The sequence below is a fragment of the Rissa tridactyla genome, chromosome 9, assembly GCF_028500815.1.
Source record: "Rissa tridactyla isolate bRisTri1 chromosome 9, bRisTri1.patW.cur.20221130, whole genome shotgun sequence".
Classification (NCBI taxonomy): domain Eukaryota; kingdom Metazoa; phylum Chordata; class Aves; order Charadriiformes; family Laridae; genus Rissa; species Rissa tridactyla.
Window position 1 is genome coordinate 37,036,576 of NC_071474.1, and position 24,066 is coordinate 37,060,641.

Here is a 24,066-nt window from a genome sequence, read left to right on the forward strand (position 1 = left end):
CTAAGCCAGGACAAAAGTTGATTTTCTTAATTTAAACCTTGTACAAATAAATCCTAAGTGACTTCATTAGAAAGGTGAACTGATGAGAACAGAAAGATGTTAGAAAACTAAGAAATTCTATAAGACCTGTAGTAACCTGAAATTAATATTAAATTAAATGAATTGATTCTATGACAAAATAATAGTTTATGTGAATAAGCACTCACTAAACAGTGTGTCCCTATTACTGTGAGAGTTTTAAATACAAAGCACCAAGTTTTTACTTTTAATTAGAAATGTTTTCAGAACTTTGTGTGGCACTCAAGTCCCTCAAGGAAATACCTTGTAGAATTTTTAGATATAATTTTTAAAAGATATACTGTGCTATACTATAAAACGCGGTTTAGAAACGGAATACAATATTGTGAGTGTACATACAGCAAACACATCTTGTGTCTAAGATGAGGAATTCTAGTCTGTTTAATTGTGTTTCTGTTTGGAAGCAGGTCTACGTTGTTCATCAGCATTATTTACTATTTAAAAAAAAAACGTATAATTTTGCTGAGCTGGGGGGACAGAGCTGCACGCAGCATTCAAGACGCAGGCTTATCACATATTTATATGGTGGCATAATAATATTTTTTCATCTCCTCAATACATTTTTTTTCTCCTAGTAAAGCAAATTGAAGTCCCTGAAAAGACAGAGGGATGGGAGGTGGTAACATCATGAAACAACAGCTGAAATCCATGTATCAGATATTGTAAATTGCAAAGCCTGGTAAAGAGTTTCACAGTTTCTGTCCCCAGACAACTGTTGAACAGGAGTAGTTAGTGACTTCAATGGAAAAGAAGGATCCTCTTGATGCCCTCTAGCATATTGTTAGAAAGCTGGCTTGATAATGAGAGCTGCTAAAGCACAGGATCCAAAGGTGCACTGACAGCTAGAATGGTTTCATGGTTTTCAGGCTTCTAACTCCGTATGGTTTTGTCTGACTAATGAGATCTAACACGGACAAAAGTGCAGATGGTCAGAGGACCTTCTCTTGATGGCTTGCTTGTAAAATGCCCAGAGATCACCCTATAAGTGAACTAGCCACTGTCAGAAGCACTAAGAGATGATAGAAATTTCCAATTCTACTGAAATTGAAAAGTAAATCTTTTATTAAAGGATTTAATACATTTATATTAATTTATCATGAGAAATTCAGTTTGTTCTGTGGCTGCCATAGCTTTTAGGAAAGAAGGATTAGGTTACATAAATAAAACAAAACAAAACAGCGTCACGTACTGAAATAAAGTGTTTTCTCTCCGTTTCCTTAGATCTTGCTCTGCAAGATGACAAAATGTTTTTGCTAAAATATCCATTTCATGTTTAAAAGCACTGGAATAATAAACTGTAAAATCCTAGGGAACTAATGAGTGGTATTAAAAATACCCAGTAAAAACAGAGGGTTCTTCTGGGAAGAAAATAATTCTAAAATTTTTAAGAGTTGTCTATATTCATTCTATAACTGAACATATCCAAGAACAGTGGTGGCTCAGATAGTCTAAACTATCCTGAGAAGTTTTTCCAAAATATCAGAAAATGATGGCAATACTAGGAAGGATTTGCTCTGATATTTAATTTGGGTGGATGTAAGTATACATTTTGTGAGTCAGAAAAATAAAAACTAGCAGGAGGAAGGGACTTCCATGGGAGTAATAGTAACCTGCAACACTTTCTGTGGGTTTACAGAAATTGGAAACTGCATCAATGAATAAGTAGATATAATTTTACTTTTGCTCTTTCTTTGATAGGTAGTACTTTGATAATATAAAGAAAGAATTTTCCAAAGCTTGCTTTAGCTTCCTCTTGAGAATTTGCTCACACTGATATCCAGGTCACTCAAACACAGATGCATGGCAATATATAATAAAAACTTGAATTACAGAAGATCTTTAATGTCAGACTTTTTTCTTTCACTTCCCTGTCAAAGGGAATTCTGAAACTGTATTGGTTTCTAATTCTAGAAACTAGTTGCATTTCAAATTGCCAGAGCAGTTCAGGTGAGGTGGTAACTGTTTGCAGATATCTGAGTAGTAAGTGCAAGCCCCTTATACTTAGGACCGGGTTGGGTGATGGCTGCTCTCTTAGGTCCATGACACCAAAATGTAGGGAGCAGACTGAAGAACAGACGTCTCCTGAATGCTCAGTCTTTTATATAAATGTGGCAATGAGGATAGGTTTGCAAAGCAGAGAATGGCCTTGGAAGCATGTGAATTCTTTATCCAGTCTCTTTCCTTTTTCAGAAGGGTGGCAGGATTGAAACTTTGGGCATACTAGAGCTGCAGATTACCAGAGAGCTAGAAGATCTGGGAATTTTAAAAGCCTAGAGATGCTGATCCCTCTTGGCTCTTGTTTGAAAGGCCAAATAAACGGAGCACCTGCTAGTGCTTGTGCTTTTTGCCAGAATAGTAGAGGCAACGTCTGTGCCCATCCAGGGCTAAAAATCTCACTTCAGAGAATACAGCTCTTGAAGCCAGTCAGCAAAGCAGAATTCATGCATAATAGAAACTCGTCTGTCAAAGATATAAAAAAGGGGTCTTAGAGAAGAAATGTAGATCTAAATGTGCCATCTAAAAGCAGCAGACAACAAAATTTTTCAGCTCAGCTGAGCAGTCGACAGTAGCAGAGACAAAAGCTCTTTTGTAACTGCGTTAGATAAATGCAGAACAGAGAGAGCTTAAGGTGAACCTCTATGAATACCACTGGATAAAACATTCTTAAGCTCATTGTTCTGGCATATAAATGCATATGTATGCAGTATGTGAATACACTGGTGAAACTACCACTGGAGCACTGTGTCTAGTTCTGGGCTCCCCAGTTGAGAGAGACATGAACATACTGGAGGGATCCAGCAAAAGGCCTGGAAGGTGACTGAGGCAGTGGAGCATCTGACATACTGGAAGAGGCTGAGAGCTGGGACTGGTTAACCTAGAGTAGGAAAGGCTCAGGGGGGATCTTACTGATCTAGATCAATATTTAATGGGACATAGCAAAGTATGGAGGCGGGCTCTTCACAGTGGTGCTCATTGACAGGACAAGAGTCAGCTGGCACAAATTGAAATACAGGAAATTCCATCTGAACAAAAGAAAAAGCTTTTCTTTACTGTGATGGGGGTTGGACACTGGCACAGGATGCCCAGAGAGGTTGTTGAGTCACCATCCTCGGTGATAGTCAAAACCTGATGGGATAGAGTCCTGGACAAACTGCTTTAGCTGACTAGATGGAGTAGATGACCTTCAGAGGTCCCTGCAGATCACAACTGCTCTGTGATTCTTGGATAATATGGCCCCTTGGACAGAAGTTAAATTTATATAGATTCAGGCCCTAAGTAGATTTTTAAGTGAAGGCAATTAATTGTTAAATATTTGCCAAGAATCTTGATAAATTCTGAAGCTGTGAGGATTTTACACCAAGAATTAAATGGTTTCCCAAAAAGTGAACTTTAGTTCAAGTATAGAAATTGGACTTTTTAATGCAAGTCAAAACGTTTCGAGGCTTCTCAGCTGGGTAGGACTGAACATTGTTGCCTTAAGATTAAGAATGAAATGACTTTTTAGAAATAATTATATTCCTGCTGCACTATTTGAAATTTAATTTTAAAATTATATAAATATTTTTATCTACAATTATATAGGCAGTCCCTGAAAGGATGACACTGAAAAACATTAATCTGGTTAATTAAACTTTAATCTATGTCTTAGCACATTTACACGTAGTGAAATCTTTCTTAGGTAATGGTCTTAAAGCTGGCGGTAGAGACAATAGTAAAAGCTGCAGAAAATGCTGTGTCATGAGCTCTTAGAGTGAGGCCAGTGTTTTATTTAAAATCTTCAAAACAAAGATTTTTTTTACTAGGAGGCTCTAACTCCTAAGAAGACCTCTAGCAAGTTCTCTGCAGATGTGTCTCCTTACCAAGAAGAAACTTTTAGATTGTGGTCGTCTTTTTATTTAGTAAATATTAAGCAATGCTTGACAAATATAATTGTTGAGTTGATGAATACTTCACAAATACATGAAAGAGGGTTGGGATTTGTATTTTAATTGCATTTTAATTTTTATTTCTAATTGCTTTTTCTAAAATAAAACAGACAATTTAGAAAATACATGGTTCCCTGGGGTTTTTCTGGGTATTTTTTTGTTTGTTTTTAGGGTTGTGAGTTTTTTGCTTAGTTTTATTTTATTTTATGTTTTAACTGAGAACAAAGCAGTTGCTTCTCTGACCTTATCCCAGTGAAACTGCGTTCAAAGTATTTTAAACATGCAGGGACTTAATTCTCTCTAGAAGGTAATTAATGTACTCCTCTTTGGCAAAATCTGCTTTACTTTTTAACTCTCTTTCTCCTCATTCAGCTGCATATCTGCCAGTTTTCCGTCATCCAAACACACAGAACTTGATGCAGTCGACAATCTCTTCCAGTTTCCTTACCAGACAATTGTTGTTTTCCTGAATCAAGATTAATTTCTTAGGTCTGGAGCTTGAGTGCACTTTTAGATGACCATTTCCCCAGTGATCGTCAAATTTATACAATTCATTCTGTTTCCTGCTTTAGTTTCTACAGCATCTCTATTAAGCTGTGTTTTCTGTCTTTCCCCATGATTCTTTTTAGCAATTCAGCTTGTTGCCTTCTGTCGTTCTCCCAGAGTTTTCAGGACAGTGGCCAGCTGGCAAACTGCCTTCTCTAAGCTCTTATCATGTCATATTGCAGCATCTTTCTTGTTCACAATGGGTAGTTCAGGTCCAGACAAAGATAGAGGACTAAAAGAAACTGCAATGGAATCAAGAGCAGTGCTTCAAAATTTACCCAAATAGTAAGGGGAGCAAAGCAGCAATATAACACCTTCTGTATGACTCCAGTATACATACTTATGAAAACATCCTGTCATCAAGAAGTAACCTCCACCATCTTATAAAGAGGAAAAAGTTGGTCACTGAAAAGATAATTTAAAGACAAAGAGATCCTCAGAAAGTTACCTGAATGTGTTTGTGTCTTCATCTTTGTAAACTTCAAAGAGGAGAGTAATGTTAGTAATCCATTATGTGGTTGGAATGAAATATTTTGCCTTTTAAAATTTAATCTCAGAGATGCTCATTGCAGCCTTTCTCCACACTGATGTTTGTCTGTGTGTGTGTTGAGCATGATTAGAGAAAGCACCAGCAACCTGGTAGGGATATGGAATCCTTTGAGTAGGATCAGGTGGACTCTGGCTTTTCGTAAGTACTGACTTCTTGCTTTGCAATGTGGAAGTAACTGTCATCAAGGCACTGTCAGTCCTCCCCTATTGTAAGTGAAAAAGTATTCTCCTAAATCCATGAATTCAGTGCTCCCTAGAAGGAAACTCCTTTCTCCACCCACTAGTTAACCTGTAGTTACATATGTAGGATTTAACTATTACATCGATGCTTTAAAACTTGAGTTGTTAATCCATATTTTTGAGCTATTGCTAGTTTCTTTTCAAATTTGTCTAAACATTAACTTCAAGCATGTAGCTAGCCATCCAATCAAGTATTCTGACTGTATTGTTAAGTATGTGCTGTCTAATTCATGCATAAAAAAAGAAAGGTAATTTACTACTCCATAGCCCTCAGCTGCCCTGGAATTAGTAGAGCCTGTATTGGCTTGTGACTACTGAAACCAATATTGTCTTGTTTTCCTGACCCCCTTACACATAAAAAAGATTGACATGGCAGAGTAATAGAAAGTGTATTGCATTAGGGTTTAGTATTAAAGATAAACAACACAAATGAAACTGAAAGCATATGGCATTCCTTGCCTTCTATGCCAGCTGATGAGCAATACATTTTGTGTTATGATCCACTTTGGAGGCTTTAAACCATTAAAATCTTGCTGCTTTGTTTTGCATGCCTGAAAGTTGCCAGTTAAACCAACTGGAGTAGCCTAATTTAGCTGATTGTGTGACTGTTGTGTCAGAGCTCTGGCTTTGAATTTTTTGTAGGCTGGAATTGAAAAATTGGACAAAATGAATTGAATACAGCAGATTGTACACCATAACAGTGCCTTAAAGATGGAACACTAAAGATGGAACTGAAACATCATTTATGAAAAACATAGAAAGGAAATAAAGAAAATCAATGAATAATTCTGATATTCAGGTAATACATTCAAGAGCTCACAAAAAAATAGCATTTTGTTATGGTTACCTAATGGAACTATTCGATACATCATAGAATTTGTTATGGAAAATTCATTTAAAATGTTAACTTTCATATATATCAAACAAGATAACTTCAGATAGCTCTACCCCTCCATCCAATGGCTCTACTTCAAGATCTGTGCTAAGATTAAGTATAATGGTTTTCCTCAGTTAAAACAAAAGATTTGAAATATTTGCAAGGATTGCACTTGAATGGGTGTATTTGCTTGATACAATGATGTTAAGTATGTAAAATAACTCAACTGGAACAACAGCAAAAAGAAATGTCACTCTAAGGTCCTGCTCAGAAAATAATTATATGTTCTTTCTTGAAATTTTCCTATTTCGCCCCTATCTAGATAGTATGATGCGTTATTTTTGTGGCTACCATTTTGTCTGGTATAGTGATGATATGAAAAGACTGACCTAGAGATTCCCAGAATGAAAAGAACATTTTTCTATGGTTTGAATGTGTTTGGAGAGAAAGATCTATAGCATGCATTCACCATTGGTTTGTAATACATCAGTTTAAAACATGATCACCTAGAAACTCCTCTTACACATTCAGGTATTGATTTTACTTTTTAATGAAGTATTTGTTAATCACAGATTCTTAAAGGTCAAAGAAATGTTAGCTGAAATGACACCTTTCTTTTGACTGAATTTCTTGAAAATATTTGATCACTTTGGTTATAAAATAAAATCAACATTCTCTCGGGCATTATTTATCTATTTCCATTTATGTCTGCATCAGCCTTTTTCTTCCAGAGATACAGATCTATTTAGACAGGTCTGGCATAGTGTGAGACAGTTTTTTCATGTTTATTTGAGACTTGAAAGAGGAGGAAAGGCAATACCTCTTTGGATATTTTCTTTTAACTTCCCTGTGATTAAATGTGTTATGTTGGTGAGTGATAGCCTGCTCGAAGGCTCAGCTCTTTGCTGTTGTGAAATTACTGTAGTACTATGTAGATGTAGGAGGGTGGCCTCAACAAAGCAGAATGACTCATAGGCAAAGCTTTATAGTAGTGGCAGAGCAAGTTCTGGAAAGGCTGGAGCGATCTAAAAGAATCAGCAAGACTTCTGGAAGCCACGATAGGTATGGCTGTATGCTCCCCTGGCTGAAAGAGCCTTTCTCTGCATCTCCTTGTCTTCCTAATGTCTGCACATCAGTCCAGCAAATCTGATGTCATTAGGGATCTGGTGCTTTTGGGGACCTTCATGCTACATTGGAGGCAAAACATGGTGCTGATTTAAGACTGAGCCTTTCCTAGTCCCTCACAGTGCAAGTTGCCACACTCTGTTACAAGTGTGGCATTTTTTGCTTCATATGACCTTTTTTGAGGTTCTCTTTATGAATCTAGGCTGTACTGTAGTAACTTCACAAGAGCAGAGATTCAGAGCCTTCAGTTGTGTTATTCTTCTTTTTCAAGCTAATTAGACCAAAATATTTAAGTACGCTGATATTTATTGCACCTATGACAATGCCAAAAGTGATTCACTATCTCTTATTTCTGCTCAGTCACTTAAATAATTAGATTACGTTTTTCTGCTTCCAAATTCACTAAAGTAGAAATTCACTATCTAGAAAGAGAGAGGTGTATTTTGGGGTTTTTTTTCTGGATCTCTGTCCTGCTCTTCCTTTTACATTATCCCCAAAATAATATAGTAAGTGGCAGCATATTGCTCATTCACATAAGTGTTGTTGCTTCTCAGAAGTTGCTAAGTGCCAAGATTTTTGGATGGCCAGTCTTGTGATCATAGAGAATCTTCTTGAATTGGTTGAAAGCGTCATCTATGGAATATTGTAGCTGAGTCAGCAGAAAAACTGTTGTTCACTAATACAAACTTTTTTGTTTCACTCAGCATCTTTCTGAATAAATCTTACGTAGAGTTGAGCAGCAGAATAATCAGTACATTAATGTTCAGTTTGCATGTCTATCTAAATTCAATCTCTTAATAAAACTCAGTTATTGATTGTTACATTTCTAATTTGCCTCAAGGCTCTTCTACACAATTATGGCAAAGAAACAAAACATAAAAGAATTTTCCTTTGGAGAATTATTCAAAAAATGAAAATAGAACATAAAGCTGAATTAAATTTATGTTATCCAGCATTAAATCTAACGGAGAGCTTTAGCAAGTAGAAAGTTTTATGAAAGCTAAACTGTTTAGACAGCTACACTGAAAGTATAAAAATGTAAAACTGTGTACTAAAAGTAATAGATAGTAAAAGTTAACGCATATTTGGCTTATAAGACTGCCAAGTTCAGGATATCTAAACACACTTAAAAGTTAGAGTTGAAAATTCTAACTGAAGTGCTTTGACTTTCATTCCAAACAACCACAAACTTGGAAAAGGTTTAGGTTTGTATTGGAGTCTAGTTTCTACTGCTTAAGTCTCTCAGGATTTTCAGTTAAGAACCACCTTAATATTTTGGTTATAGAATCATAGAATTGTTGGGGTTGCAAGGGACCTTAAAGATCATCTAATTCCAACCCCCGTGCCCTGGGCAGGGACACCTCCCACTAGATCAGGTTGCTCAGAGCCCCGTCCAGCCTGACCTTAAAAACTTCCAGGGATGGGGCTTCCACCACCTCTCTGGGCAACCTGTTCCAGCGTCTCACCACCCTCATGGTGAAGAATGGTTATGGTACTTCATAAGTAAGAGTAGTTATCTAATGGAGATTTTGTTAATCACAAGGCATTTTTTCCTGGAGATTTATATATCTAAGAATATTCAAAGCAGTTCTTTGTCAGAAATAAGTATTGAAAGACGTGCCAATTCAGTTGTGCAGGGAGTTGCTTCTAGAGAATGTTTTATAAAAAAAAAAAAAAAAAAAAAAAAAGAAAAGAGAAAGGAGTTACACCACTGGTTACACCAATGACTTTACACCAGTCTGGTTAAACAGGTACTTAGCTTCCTGCATTGTGAAACCATTTCTAGAGTTGAACATTTGACTCATCTAAGAGTCTATGTATTTGCTTGCCTGTTTTTTATATAGCATAAAAAACCAGAGAGGTCTCCAGAATATTTAATTAGCTCAGTGATTAGAGTGTTCAGCTGGGACTGTTGAGAATTTTTTAAAAAGAAATGAACCTTCCACTGAACATAAAAAACCAAATCTGTAATCTAGAATTACTAAAATGTGAGTTCAGATTACTTATCCAAAATAACAGAGCAGCTCACAAGGAAGTCTGAGAAACTCTCCTCCAGAATACCCAACCTGCTAACTTTAGGCCTGGGAGTGAGAGTGAAGTTTCCATTCCGTACTACAGATAATAAGACGTTAATTTATTCTAACATAAATAATTTTGACTTCTTCAAGCTTGATTTAAATTATTAGACCCCAGTGTCAAAGCATTCCATCACCTACTTTTAGCATCGTAATCTTGGGCTATTTAGGGATTCACCTTAGAGTAAGGGTCTGAGCTTTAGCCTATAGCACTGCAAGCTATTGCAACACTACACGAGCATGTGAAATAGGTGGCTCAACTCTTTCATCGTATAAGAGAAATGCAGCTGTACCTGGGAAAGGTTTATCTCCTCAAGAGAGTCAAATTAACAAAAGACTAACAGATGTCAAGACCTCACCATATGTTTGTGGTCTGACAGATACCTAGTACAAAAAGGCATTATACAATGATGACATCCTGCAACGTAGGAGTAGTTCAGGTAGCTTCTTAAGTTATATGGCTTAATGCTCAAAACTAAACAGATGCTGCTGATAATAAATTCCTCTCAAGTATATTTTTCAGTTAGTAAAGTTACTAACCAATTATGAAGTGTATAACAAATATAAAAAAGTTATTTGCTGATAGTAGAATTTATTTTATAGTGAAGAAGGAATCAAACCAATGAATATGAAACACCACGATGCTGTGCTTACTTGTCTGGATCAAAAATTTATGTGGCTTTTCTGGTTCAGTTGGTTTCCTACCTCTCACCAGTGGAGTGGAGCACCAGTTGTGTGTTAGTGTAGCTGGTGTGTCAGCAATGGCTGGGGAAGGGGAGGATGCTGGGAAGATAAATCAGTACCTTTTAAATGAGAATAGTATCAATTTCTGGTTAATATGGTCCTAACCAGAAAAATTTAGTATCCTCTAGAATCTTAGGCAGGGAACTTAGACTAAAGTCTGCACTGTTGTCACCAATTAGCAAGCAACAATAAAGGGACTATATGATGCTGTGGGACTCATTCTGGTGGTGGTGAAGTACTAGTCTTAAATTTTTAAGCCCATTTTCACTTCTGAGAAGAGGTTATCATGGCTAAAGCATCGCTACAGATTTTATTATGCTTCTGTCTAACATGGCTTTATACTATATATTCCGTAACGATAACCATCATGAGAATTTAATGCAACAAGTCAATACAGCAAAGGATTTTCTTCCAGAAATAAATAAATAAGAAAACCTTGTGGCAAAATAGCGAAGATATTTCCTGTTGCAGTGAGATACCTCATTATTTATTTGACCTTTCAAAATTCTATTTAAAATTTAATGTAAATTTTAAAAGATGTACTCATATGTAAAATATAATGAGATCTAGTAATAATTCTAAAACTCGAGAGAACTTTTTAAGTATAGAACGTACCTCTTAAACCCTGATGACCTTTAAAACTTGAAGAAACATCTTAAGTGAGCACGCTAGAATTATTGCTGTGAGGTATTGGAGGGGGTGATAATAGAAATGTATTTGATATTAATTTGTGCCTGCAAATTTGGGAAAAAAATAACATTATCAAAATGTTCCTTGCATGAAAACTTTAAGGGTTTTTTTGCTTTGTGTTTCCTAGTGCAATGGATTACTCAGGAAATCATTGAATCTCATTTGCTGCAGGACTCCTTTTGGGATATAGGAACAGAATTTTCATTCTGTGTCCTCTTTGTGTTGCACACACATGCTTTTAACTATACCCTGCTTTCCATGTGAAAATGACAATTATGACTTCTATAGAAAGTAACAGAAGAGGCTTTGGGGCTGTCAGAGCAAGATTGTTGTTCAATCAGATATTCCTTATCTCCTCCAATGAAAAGTCAGTTTTCTGTCTCCCTAGTGAAGTTGTATTTAAGGCTGAATGCTATTTTAAACTGGGAAAAAGGTAAACATTCAAATTGTAGTCCTTTGGGCAATTCCACTCATGCCATGTGAGTAACCTAGTTTCTAAATTAGGTCAGAATGAAATCCTACTGCAAGCTTTAGTCTTCTGTTATAATTTACTGCTTTAAATATGAATGTTTTGTGTGTATTGGCTATTCTTCGTCCATTGGAAGGACTTATATGATATTTCTGCATCAGATAAAAAGATGTTTTCCTGTGCCAGGAAAAAGATTTTCATAATTTCATCTTGAAATTAGAGTATGGACAAATCTAGGCAGTTACAGCACATGTTGCACTTACTGCCTTTTGGGTCTGGGAAGTAACTTTATGATCTATGGTAGATTTTAAAACTTGCTTTCAGTTGCCCACTGGCTGACTAGTCAGCAGGATGGGAAAGTCTGGGTATACCTTGGCTATACCCAGTTCAGTGTAGGTTCAAATAAGTATTAAATTTACCCCATAAAAATGTATGATATAGTTGAGCTGCCTCCCTTTTTCTCTTACCAAGCCACATTTACCCTTCTGAAAAGGTCTATATGCTGTACTAAGTATAATCCAAAACTGGATATGGAATTCCCATAATATATTGATCCCCCCTCCTCTGTAATGAACATAGCTTAAACCTCCTGTTGGAAGAGTTATGAGCTTCAGGCTTTGTTGGCTTAGATCTCCTTCTTTTCTTCAGAGTGTGCAACTCATGTCTCATCTCTAATAATTTTGTAAATTATTACTAGTATTAAAAATCTGGAATATCTGTTGTTGCTTCTTTCCTTTTACAATGTAAGTCGTGTGTAAATATAAAATGAGAGATAATATTTGAGCCCTAAACATCACAACCAAAGCAGATGATGGGGAAGGCACTTGTTCCAGATTACTTACCTGTTCAGCATCAGTTTCACAGGTTGTTCTCTATTTCATTAGACTGAGAATGGTCCAATGCTCTTCCTGTTGGGACTGACCTGGAGAAGCTGGGGGTAGAGAGATGTAAGCCAGGATGTGCTGCTCTGATGTACCCACAGCAGTCAGATGGCCTTTAGGAGAGTGACCCTATAAGCTTTACAGTTGAAGTTGTGGCTTTTTACAGGTCAGAACAGAGGCAGCTCTTGCAGGGACTGTTCTTACCATCACACGTGTCCTCTGCTAACTGGCATCACCAGGAAGGCATTACCAATGTGCCTCTCCTTTATGGGCTGCATGGGCTCTGCCTGCAGCCCTGTGCCTGTGCCTGAGCAAACTCCAGGACTGGAGATTATGTGATAGTGTAGAAAGGACCTCCAAAACCCCAGGAAACTTTAGAGCAACATAATTGTGCTAACAAATGCAAAGAAACTGTGCTGTAGAGTCTTATTGATTCATTCAGCTGCAGGTATCCACTCTTAGAAGTACTCCTTAGTAGTTAGCTAAAAGTGAGCAGTTGATCTAGTAAACTTTCAACTAAATAAGACTAGTTTATTAGCCATAACTGCTCTATGAGTGTTTGATCATAAGGAAGCAGAAGAATATACTCCCTCCAGTGTGTGGCTTTAACATTTTAGCTTACACTGCTAGGGCACTAATGATTTTAAGGAGACCACTGTGTTCTCTGGGAAGCTGGATCAAAACATTTGTACAACAGTTTCCATTTCAGAGGATGTAGCTAATTTAGCTTCTTTTTTTTTTCTTTTTCATTATGGGAATAAACCACCATGGAAATCACAGTATACTTTCATTCTGCTTCTGTATCCTTTCATCTGATAGTCTCTGTCCCTATTTGTTGTATATTCAAAGGGAAATGTCTTCATTATTCCTGTATTCTACCCAAGGTTCCTCTTACAGAAGATACAGACTTCTGTGTTGTGGAGTTTCTCTACTACTTTCATCAGAAAAAATACTGTAATTAGAGGTGCATTAGCCCTTGTACTGTGTATTTTCCATCAGTAAAATTTCACTGAACAGCAGATTATTAATACCTATTAACTTCCTGACAAGAAAGGATGACTTGATATTGGTTATACTGCATGGCTCACAAAGCCTAATATTTATGTCTAGATATTCACCAAAGAGTCCATTAACTGAGAAATTTCTTTTGACTTTCTTCGTGAGCCTGCATAGAGATATATTTATATAATGAGGATCCCGTTACAATTTAATGTTTTATAATCTCTGTTGTTTAAACGGTATGGGTTTTTTTCTGTTTTAGTGTTAATGCTTTTAGATGATCTTGTTTCATTATGAGTGCCCATTTCTTCACAAGATGGAATGGCTGAAAACTGGAGTTCAGGATATTTCTATGGGATTTTCAGCTGAATCTGCTCTTCTGTCTGGCTCAGCTGCTGGTCTCATGATTGCTAGTGGTGGCTGAAAGGGAGGAAAGAGGAACGTACAGTGCAGGTAGGCAGGAGGGAAGAACAGCTTCAACTAATCTTAGCAGTCCAGTGGTGAACCACTTCAGGAAGCTTACTGAGCAAAAAGCACATAACCAAGAGAGGATGAGGAGTGGAGAGGAAGGGAGGACTGAGAGAGCCCAAAACTTAGGTTTAGTTACATAATTGTGGAACTGCACACTTAATCTCACCCTGGGACTGGACTGCTCAAAATATGAGAAAAGGGAAAAGGTTGTGTCAGCTTAATTTAGTCTAAATCCACAAATGCTTTCAGTCACAAATTTTAGCTCTGTAAGTTTTCCAAAGGGCAGGGTTGGAATACCTCTGTTGACTAAACTTAGGAGAAGAGAACGTGTTTTTTGTGGCATGAACTTTTAGTCTTTTGCAGTGGAAAATGCATTTGTGGGAAAGACAGGTTAGAAAGCAAGTAAGTTAACAATAGTGAAAAATAACTTTCTGGAAGATTTTAGAATTAAAGGACTGTATTATGTGCATGATGGACTTTTGTTACTGTGCCGAATTCTATTAAAGACCATGTATTCACTGTTTCATTGTGAACAAGGTCATATCGAAAACTTCCATCTCTCCAAATACCTGGAAGTTGGGATATCTTTCTTTCATGCCTTTTCACAGTCCTTTGTTAGCTCGGGTTTCAGATATTTGTAAACCTGGTGACTGCTTCAGGGCTTATTCTGCAGCAGGATTGAGGTGTAGTGCAGTTACTTCAATGTAATGGTATGTATGCTGATGGGTGGATGCGTGGGGAGGACATAGAATGGTAAACACAATTTTTCTCCAATTTGTGTTCTGCCTCTGACCTGGATCTGGATTTTTGTTTCTTCTCCAAAAGAGTCTGAGTTATTTAAGTGAAAATTTAAGACAAAGATGACTGTGTATAGAAGCAAAAAGATGTTAATTAGAAGAGGGGAAAAAAATGTGCTCCAGGTAGTGTAAAATAATTGGAAAGATAGGTTTGTTTACGAAACATTCTTCTAACAAATTTAAATCTAATAACTGTAAAATCGGTCTTTAGATGCAATAAAAGTTCTGGGAATGGTTTCAAAATGAATGATGAATGAAATCAGAATTCAAAAATAAATAATAATATTTTGTCAGGAAATATTAAAAAATGTTTTATATATAACAATTAGTTTTACCATAATTACATCAAAATATAAGTTGTTCAAATTAGTGTGCATTTGAGTGGAAAATAATTGCATTTTAAATTTCATTGAAGAGACCTGGCAAACAAAATGGTAATTAAAAGCAGTTATCATATAAACAAAAAGCATCAAATTCTATACATTATGGATTTTTTATTCCTCGAGTTGAAAGCAAGCTAGGCAGAGTAATGATTGAGATTTTTCCTAGATTAACTGAAACGGGCTTGAAAATTAAAAATGTATGTACCACAACTTCAATATAAAACTCAGATAGAAATCGCGATGTCACTGTCAAGGTGAATTCCTCAAGGCACGATACAGACCGAACAGTGATATTGTTTTGCTATGGCTTTAATAATTGTTTTACAACAAATTAAATAATTATACTCTAGTAGTGTCTGTATAATGCAGTCTTTTAGTTCTGTATTTCACTGGATTTTTATTTTGTTCTCACTTTCTCGTTTACCTTTCCCGAACTTCTTCATTCTTTCAGTCTGTTTTCCTGTTTTCTTTTTTTCTGCTTCCTTCAGAAGCAAAACCATCATAAAAAAATGCCGTTCTGTACATGTAGAAAGATACTAAACAGCAATCCTCAGAGAAGATTCACAACTCCTATGTAATTCTCAGCCCTCCCGTCCTTTCAAGCGCATAAGAGTTTTGCACATATAATGAAGGTCAAAACCTGAGCTCTGATTAACCTTTTATTTTTATTTTTTGCAGTCCTTCCATTTATGCTATAGAGATGCCTGGTAGCTTTAAGTGAGATTAGGTTATTAAGATGAGTTTTCTTTTATACACCTGTGTATATATTTATATATGCAGTTCCTATCTTGAAGTGTTCCCGGTCTATGGAAAAGACTAAAAATGGGATTATTACCCGCATGTTATAAATGGGAAACTAATACAAAAAGCTCTTGTACAAGGTTGTGTCAGAGCTAGGAATGTAAGACCAATTTTTTTTAATCCCATTCTAAAACAGTACACTCACAAATAGCTTTCTTGCAGGCCAATGACTTTCAAACCCAAACACCTTTTTGAAATTACTTGTCCCTAGTTTCCAGAATTTAGTATTTTACTTTCATTTGAGGCGCCCCCAATAAACTTCTTAAGCCACTGTATGCAAGGCAAGTGGCAATTTCCTTAGGAAGATGATAGAAAATGGGTTTATTGTATTGAATAAACTGAGCAAAGATGAAGTGTGCGGCTAGATGTATCCTTTTCTCATTGGGGTATCCCTTTTTCTCTCTCTCACCTCCAGCAGAAATGTGGTGCGGTTTGTATCATGTCATATGAGAGCTGAAGAACACACTAGTGAAAATTCCAGTGTATCATACGGTGGTAAGTTCAACTTTTTACTCACTTATTGTTTTTACCACTTAGAATTGAAAAGGCATAGTGAATACATACAGTGAAAATGATACTTTTCCAGGTTCCACGCTAAATAACATTTTTCTTCTGAATTAATGATAAAAAATCTTTTTCATCTGTGTTCAACTATAAAAGTTGCTACTTGTTAATGCTGCATGATGTCTGAATTTTTTTCATGAGCTGGATCCAGTTTCTTTGGGACTCGTGTAAGCTTTTGCCTTAGAGAACAGCAAAGGGTTTTATTCTTGTTGAGTCTGATGACTCTTATTGATTTGATGTCCTCTAGAAATCTCTTCAGAGGAAAACACTCTCCTTACAGAGGTAGATTAACTGTTTGACCTTTAAGCACCTCATGAAAATCAACTCTCTTTTAAATGCAAAAATGTCATCTGGTAATAAAAGGGACTTCTTAATGTGTTTGGGAGAAAGCTGAAGTTTTTCTTAGGATTGTTGCTAGAGCTTCACTTTATATTCTGCAGCTTGCCTTGTGGCAGATTGTTTCATTATCCAGCAGTATCATTAATCTTTTTTATTATCACCTTAAAAATAAACAAACAATGATTTTGTTGTGTTTGACACCAGTAGTGCATTTTAATTTTGTAGGCTTGTATTATTGACTTAGAAAAACCCTGCGACGTTTCAGCTTGAAATACTGACGTACAAATATGAAAACGCTATTCAGATGTGTGGAAATGGCATCTATTGTGCATATTAAACAAAGTGTGTGATTTTTATCTCTTCCACTTGGAGCTTAGCATTAACTAGGAAAGTTGATATTAATTAATTTGAGAAATAATAACTTGTCATTCATTTTACTTTCATGAAAATAGTAATGCTGTTGTGTGCATCATGCTGAAAACAGGTCTCTTTAAGGAAAAAAAGGCATAATCCTGAGTCTTATGGTGGAGTTAATTTCAGGAATAATAATTGAAAATTCAGTTGGTTTGATATTCTACCTCTATGATATATTTCTTTATTTTACGACTTTTCAAAATTTTGTTTTCCTCCTTTATTTGTGTCTAACAGTTAAAGGTAATAATGGAAACGATGATGATGGATTGATTCACGTTTATTAGGGGGGGTTAGATATAATTTTCTTAATTCTAGAGTGTGGAAACATAGACAGATGACAATTTATTGACATTTATTTCTGCTAGTGTTATGATTTGAAATGAAAAGAATAATTGCATGCTTATGAAGGGAATACATGAGAACTGTTCTGGTGATGTCTTCATTAAACTTATGGCGACTGGAATAAAGTTCTGTTTCATTGTTTGGCATTCAAAGCCAAGGAGACATTGCAGCCCTGGAAAAAAACCACAAACCAAAACAAAAGATAACACACAAATCTAGGGGCTACAGACATAGATATAATTGCAAAGTATAATAATGATGTAACTGAACAGAATTAGAGAGTAAAGTTTATTTAAAAAGTTTTTAGGGGAAATCCAAATAGATATGTCTGTTATTCATTGACTCACGTTTTCAGTATTTCCTTTTTCTGTTGGTGTACTTCATATATGATAAACTGATATATGCAAGTAAGAAGAAACAGTGAATTAAAATATGCATGCACAAAACACTAGTAACCAGGATTATTCAAGAAACAACAGGTACAGCAAAAAATGGTAATGATTATTATTTAATTTGGAGAGTTGGAACATTATTTTTTGTTTCACAGACTTGGCTTACATTCCTTAAGGACTAGTAGCATGTAAATGAAATCTGTAGTACCATAAATTAATACAAATTGAAGGCTACTTATTTAACTTTTTTTTTCCATAGCAGATAGGGTTTTTTCTTCTTTTTGCCTGAAAATTAAGGATTTACGGAACAATATGTAAGTATAATAAATGTATTTATTTTAAACTGGCTTTCCTCGTTTCTTCCTATTTCTAGCCCAGCTCAATTATAATTACTAAAGAAAAGAGGTTCTGGAGACTAGATTTCTGTAAGAGCTCAGGGCGAAAGCATCATATTTTCTTGCTCTTCCTTGGATTTCATCCAAAGCCAATTCTGTTTAATCTGCCTGCTGCTGCTCTGGAAGTGACATCTGTTCAAATTTACACTCTTTATCATGGCTGACATGTTGTTTGTGTGTCTGTTTACCCCAAGCCCTTGTTCCAACTGCCTCTTGCAGATAATTTGTGATTTTTTCCTTCAGTCTATCACAGGTTGCTAGGCATTGAATTGCTGCATATGGAGCTTTGCTATTATTTTTTATTTCTTTTCCCTCAGTTCTGCAATTATGTTTTGAAGAACAAATGAGAAGTCTAGATGCAACATGTGTATCAAGAAATATACTGAAGAAGGGTAAATGAGAACTGAAGGGGTGTGGGGGATGTGGCACACAGGAAATAAGTATACATGATAACCTGATAAGGAATCTAGTAAACTGTGGGCTCTGATATCTATACATCTCTTTTGTAAAATAAATATTGCTTTGTAATTTTAGCTACAAAAGTAGTCTTAGGCCAAACAACTCAATCCAGACCATATTTTTCTGATGTAGGGTTCATATTCATTTATATGTAGACAAAATATTTTGTACTGGAAGAATTCAAAAATAATTAATTTGATCTTAAAAGCTATGAGATGGCCTTTGAATCAGAACTGTTATTCAAAAATATTCAGTCTGAATACTTGAATATTCCTTGAAGTTTTGTCTAAATGCAGGTTTGCATTTTCAAATTTTCCTCAAATTTTGCAATCATGAAATTACTGTTTAAAATCGAAATAAAATATGACATTCTCATTTGGTGACCCCAGGAGTGAGATTTAAGATGAATGAGACTTCCAAGGAAGATGACAAGAGCTGTCATCTTTATGCACATGAGAATAAGAATCTTTGTGGAACAACACAATTGCAAAACAACATTACGAGCTACCATACATACTGAAAAATAACTCTGAGGCAATCTTAAATTTTGTAATTATGGAGCACTGCAACATGAGTAAGCTATGGAATGGGAGCAGCGGGGGGAGAAGTGAGGATCATTGCCTCCTGCCTCCACAAGCTCACAAAGAAAAAATTTTTATATTCACTATGGTTTGTACTGAAGGAAGGTAAGAGCTCAAATGTACAAAAATAATTTAGATTGAAAAGTGATGTAATTTTGAAATATCAGAGAATGAAAAATTGATGAAGTAAAATCAGCACAATTTTCAAATGTTTGGAACTGCAATATGTAACAAAAACATCTAGAAAGATTCAAATATATTCCTTTGTTGGTCTTTGGTGCTATAGAAACGATCACATAAACATTTCCAATATCCTAAACCAGTAAACTCTCCAGTTAGGTTATTCTTTTTTGCTTTTTATTCTTATTTCTTTAATGATGTGTATGTAACCAGGACAACTAAAAGCTGAAACATGATTTGATATCTTACACAGATGATGGATGAAAACTATTTAGTTGTAAATAATTTTAAAAAGAAAAATGAGCTATCTTTGCTGAAGATAAGTCATCCAAAATAACTGTTTTCTCTTGTCCTAGTGTCCTAGAGTTTCAGTGAACCCGGTCTAAATGTAAAAGTAGGGTCTGAATTATTTCTAAAAATTGGGATATAGGCACGTTAACTCTTAGAGCAACCCTGTTAAGACAGTAAACCAGCAGTGCACAGACCATAGTTACCGTAGGCACACTGCATATACGGAACTGTACATAGACACAAATTGCCCACACAGAGATTGACTTGCTCTTTTTAACATACGTCTGTATTGATCCCATCCCATGCCTCTGCGACGTGTGCCTGCTGGCTGACTTGCTAACAAATATGAACTGACACACCTTTGAGCCAAATATGCACAGCTGCATGATCCATCTGGAGATTATGCCTTGCTTCTACTGGATGACAAAAGACTAGTTGAAAGAGACAGTGAAAATATACTACATAGATAGAAATCGTATTCTTGTCATCATGGTCTCTTCTTTCCAGTGCTTCTATTCTTCCTTCTGCATACTTAAACACTGTTTATATGAAACATGCATCTCTGACACATAGGAAACAATTTTTTTTTCTTAATCACTTTGCAGATTTCAAACTTTGTTTCATGATTTGCACAGAAATTCTGTTGCTGATTGTCATGGTTGGATTCTTGCCTTTATTTCTGTGTAGTAGTTGCTGTCTATTAGTGCAAAGTGGGAAAATCTTTCAAGATGTGTTGATAAAAATCACTATTGGCCATAATTTCTGTATCTGCTTTTTTTTCTGGTAATAAACTCTCCATACTTAGACCTGTTGCCAAGAAAGTTCCTACATTCATCAGGCTGACATCTTCCAAAATTCTTAAGAAAGCGCAAGAAGGACATTGCTATAACACAGAGGTGTTTCTTAAGGTGTTCTGGAACTCTTCCATTGGAGTTTCTCTAATGAAGAACTCCGTGGAGCGATTCTACTTCCAAAAGAAGTTAAATACAGGGAACACAAATCTGTTTCTTAGTTGTGTTAGAACATTTTATGCATAAGATGCTCACCCAAATTCAGGCGTGCACTACAAAATACTGAATGCCATATCACAGAGATTAGAAAGTCATCAGGTGACACTGAAAATGGATAGTCAAGCTATATATGGAAAAAAAAATTCTGTTTGTTCCATTATTTTCCCATTGATATAAGAGGTTTTTTTGTTTGTTGTTACTGCAAATCCATGACTACTTTGCTGGTGGTAATATGTCACTCCACCTCAGAATCATTTGAGATAAGGTCAATATTTGCTTTTCTTTTTTTTTTTTTTTTCTCTTTTCATCTCTCCACACATTGTACATTTTTATCATATGTTCATGATCATGACAATTCAGTTGTTTCCATATGACATTCTTTGCAAGTTCCACCAACTTTGTGTTACCTAACATTGAGATATTTTAATTTTTCCCTTTTACTAGGTATTTATTTTACAATATATATTCTGTTAAGTCTGTTGAGTGCTCAGCAGAGGATGGATGTAAAATCTTTACAAGAGCAGTATACAGGAGCTAATGAATTGTTGATATTTACACAATCTTAACTATTTGATGGATTTTACTATGCGAAAATTTACTCTATCATAAGTGGGATTTGAAGAACTTGATGAAAGCAGAGGTTGTGTTCATCCCCTATTTTTCTATTTACATTTTCAAAAGACTAAAATATCAAAATAATGCGATTCTGGTTATTATATGTGACTGGAAAATATCCAGCCTTGCTTTAGGCTGTGTTAACAGAAACCAGTGAATAAGAGGCAGCTAAGCTTGCTGTTTGACGTCTGTTGGTATTTAGCTATGACTTGGATGTTATTTCATTGGACATTTCATTCACTAGGCATCTAGAGAGGTAGGTGTGTTCACACTAGAAATTCAAACCTATGTTGGTCGTTTTGATACCGGTAGTTAAGGAGATACCAGTTATTAGAGTTCTCTGCAAGAATGTAATCACAGCACAACTACTGTCTCCTTTCAGAAGGTAGATGGATTGTAAGCAGAGGAGGTTTTTGCTGAAGCGTGCTTTTAATAGCCCAAATACAAAGCTTTACACCCAGAATAATTCCTTCAGGTCAACACAAGTAACATGCAACTAACCATCAACAAACCAGTCAAACTGAAATGGAAACATTGAGACTACATACATTTCCTTTTTGTAGCACATTTATCTCTTTCTACTAAAATTACTTTACTATTTACTTAACAGTTTATCTACTAAAAACACTGAACGTCCAGTTTTGTGAAATAAGTGTGGGGTTTTAGCATACCTCATGCAGACACCTAATTGCTGCTTCAAAAACCTGCTGTCTGAACACTTAGTGAAGGCCTATTTTATCAATATATGGATTTAATCAGTTTCTCTCTCTTTTTGCATGGCAAGTGTTTGTACTTGTTTGCAAGTTAAATTTCTTGATTATTCTTCATACTGTTTTTATTATTTTTCTGAAACAGGGTGTAGCATAGGAAGACAGCATGAGCAAGTGGATGCATTATAAGGCAGAAAAAAGGTTGAATGCAAAACAGATGTATATGTAATCACATTGATTACTGTACTCACTTTTTTGCTCCTCCTGCTATATGTTGTCCTTTATATGACACAGAGACTATATTAGTCTTTATTAGAGTCATTTGCCTGTTGAGCTGACTCTCAGAGTAGACTGAATATATATATATCATTGTACAGCACGGGATGGGTAGATTTTTATCCTATGTAATTACAGCATATTCATATTAGCATTTCTCTCTTACTAATTAAAAGGAAATTTTTCCTATCAGATCTTATGGATGAGCTGCCCGTGGGATACAAACAGGAGCTGACATCTTCACTTTTGCTTTTGCAGTGCAGAAAAATAATTTGTCTTGATTGTTCCATGTTATTTGAGAGAAAATTCTGGAACATATTGCCATCAGCACTGATACGAGGTCAAAGACAGCTTGTAGGAAAATGTTACAAGCTTACTAAGGAAAAATTTCCCCCCGCCTTATTATCACTATAGGAGAACTGTTTCACTGAGTTGTTAAGTAATAATCTTCTCAGCCTGAAAAAACACCCCACCAATTATATAGTAAGTTTACCACCAGTGGACACATAAAATAAGTATATTTGAAATAGTCACTTGTTTCAAATTATTGCTTACCCTCTCTTATTTTACAGAGGTATCTGAGGTACCACTGTTTTCACCTCTGTGGAGAAGGGTAATTAACTGTAGTCCCTTACTTAGGAAAATGTGGCTTTATTATTCTGTCTTGCAATGTTTGATTTCCCTGACACTAAAAAGTAAGCTGTTAGCATAAAAGGAATGCAAATCTCTCACATAAAATCAGCTGTGCTCCTGTCACCAGCACTCCAGAAACAGTGAGAGATTCCCCTTGGCCTAAAGCAACCTGCTGCCATCATGCCTTTCAAAGGCTTCGCTGAGCAGCCAAAGGGGGACAGGCTCAGTTAACCATTAATGACAAATGCTCTGAGGAAAAACCATAAAACTACTTTTTGAGCTTTAAGAGGAACTCAGTGCTTACCTTTGCCGTGGTACAATTGTTTGGTAAAGCAGCTCAGTGTATCCCAGTGTGTGACATTAGACTGATGCTGCATTTATCGACATGAGGCCTGACTCCACGGTACCAATTGAACAGAATGGCACTCCATTACCTGGCCTTTGGACCATTTCTATGTGGAACCTTTTCAAGCTGATACAGACTGGTATGCCAACTCATTTAGTGTTTGGTTTAATGAGCCTTTTAAGTGCATTTTTTTTTCTGTTCTGAAATAGTCAATTTTATTTACCTTTGGTGTTATTAATGGCTCAGACTATTTTTTCTGAGGTGCTATGAGAGGGAACAAACTCAGCCTATTAGGCATGTACAAACTGATGGCTTGGAAATTTGCTTTCACTGTTTCCTATTTGCAAGTGGGACAAATGCCACTTGTATCAAAGGGGCTGTAAACTAGTCTTCTGTATGTATATAACCATAAAAGTTCATAGTGTTCTCCTCAGATGAGTTTGTGACCAAATCTTAGCCCCCCCCCCATCGCTGAAACTTGTCTGAAGAAATGTATTGTATGTTAGATATATGTTAAAGTGGAACAAGCAAAATGTAAATGCACCTGATGGCTCTTTTTTGAATAGATACATGCAAATACTGTTTTCATTTTTTTTCTTCTACATTAAGCCATGTATCGTGGAACAGTCACTAAGATTACATATTGCAACCTCAAATTCCACCTATAAATAGAAGTCCACTCTCTAGTACTTCAGTCGTAGAGATCCATACCTGATTCTTTCTTACATTTCCAAGACAGTAAGACTTGCGCATAAAAGTGTTGCCAGGACACAATTCAATTCAAGCATTGGAAGCTATGAGAATGGAGATTGATTCAGATTTAATTTTCAGTCATTAATTGGTATTTTGAACCCTCGTCCCCCAAAGT

The 24,066-nt window shown here is 35.9% G+C and overlaps 1 protein-coding gene across 6 annotated transcripts in view; it reads left to right on the forward strand.

Annotated features, from left to right (window-relative positions):
- TENM1 (teneurin transmembrane protein 1) overlaps positions 1-24,066 on the forward strand; it is a 942,055-nt gene that overhangs the window by 233,866 nt on the left and 684,123 nt on the right. For 4 of the 6 annotated variants that reach the window (XM_054214857.1, XM_054214863.1, XM_054214865.1 and 1 more), the window contains exon 3: positions 16,067-16,146. The gene's annotated coding sequence lies outside the window, so the exon portion shown is untranslated. The remainder of the gene's footprint in view (positions 1-16,066; positions 16,147-24,066) is intronic. The other 2 variants (XM_054214860.1, XM_054214859.1) reach the window with 1 other exon arrangement.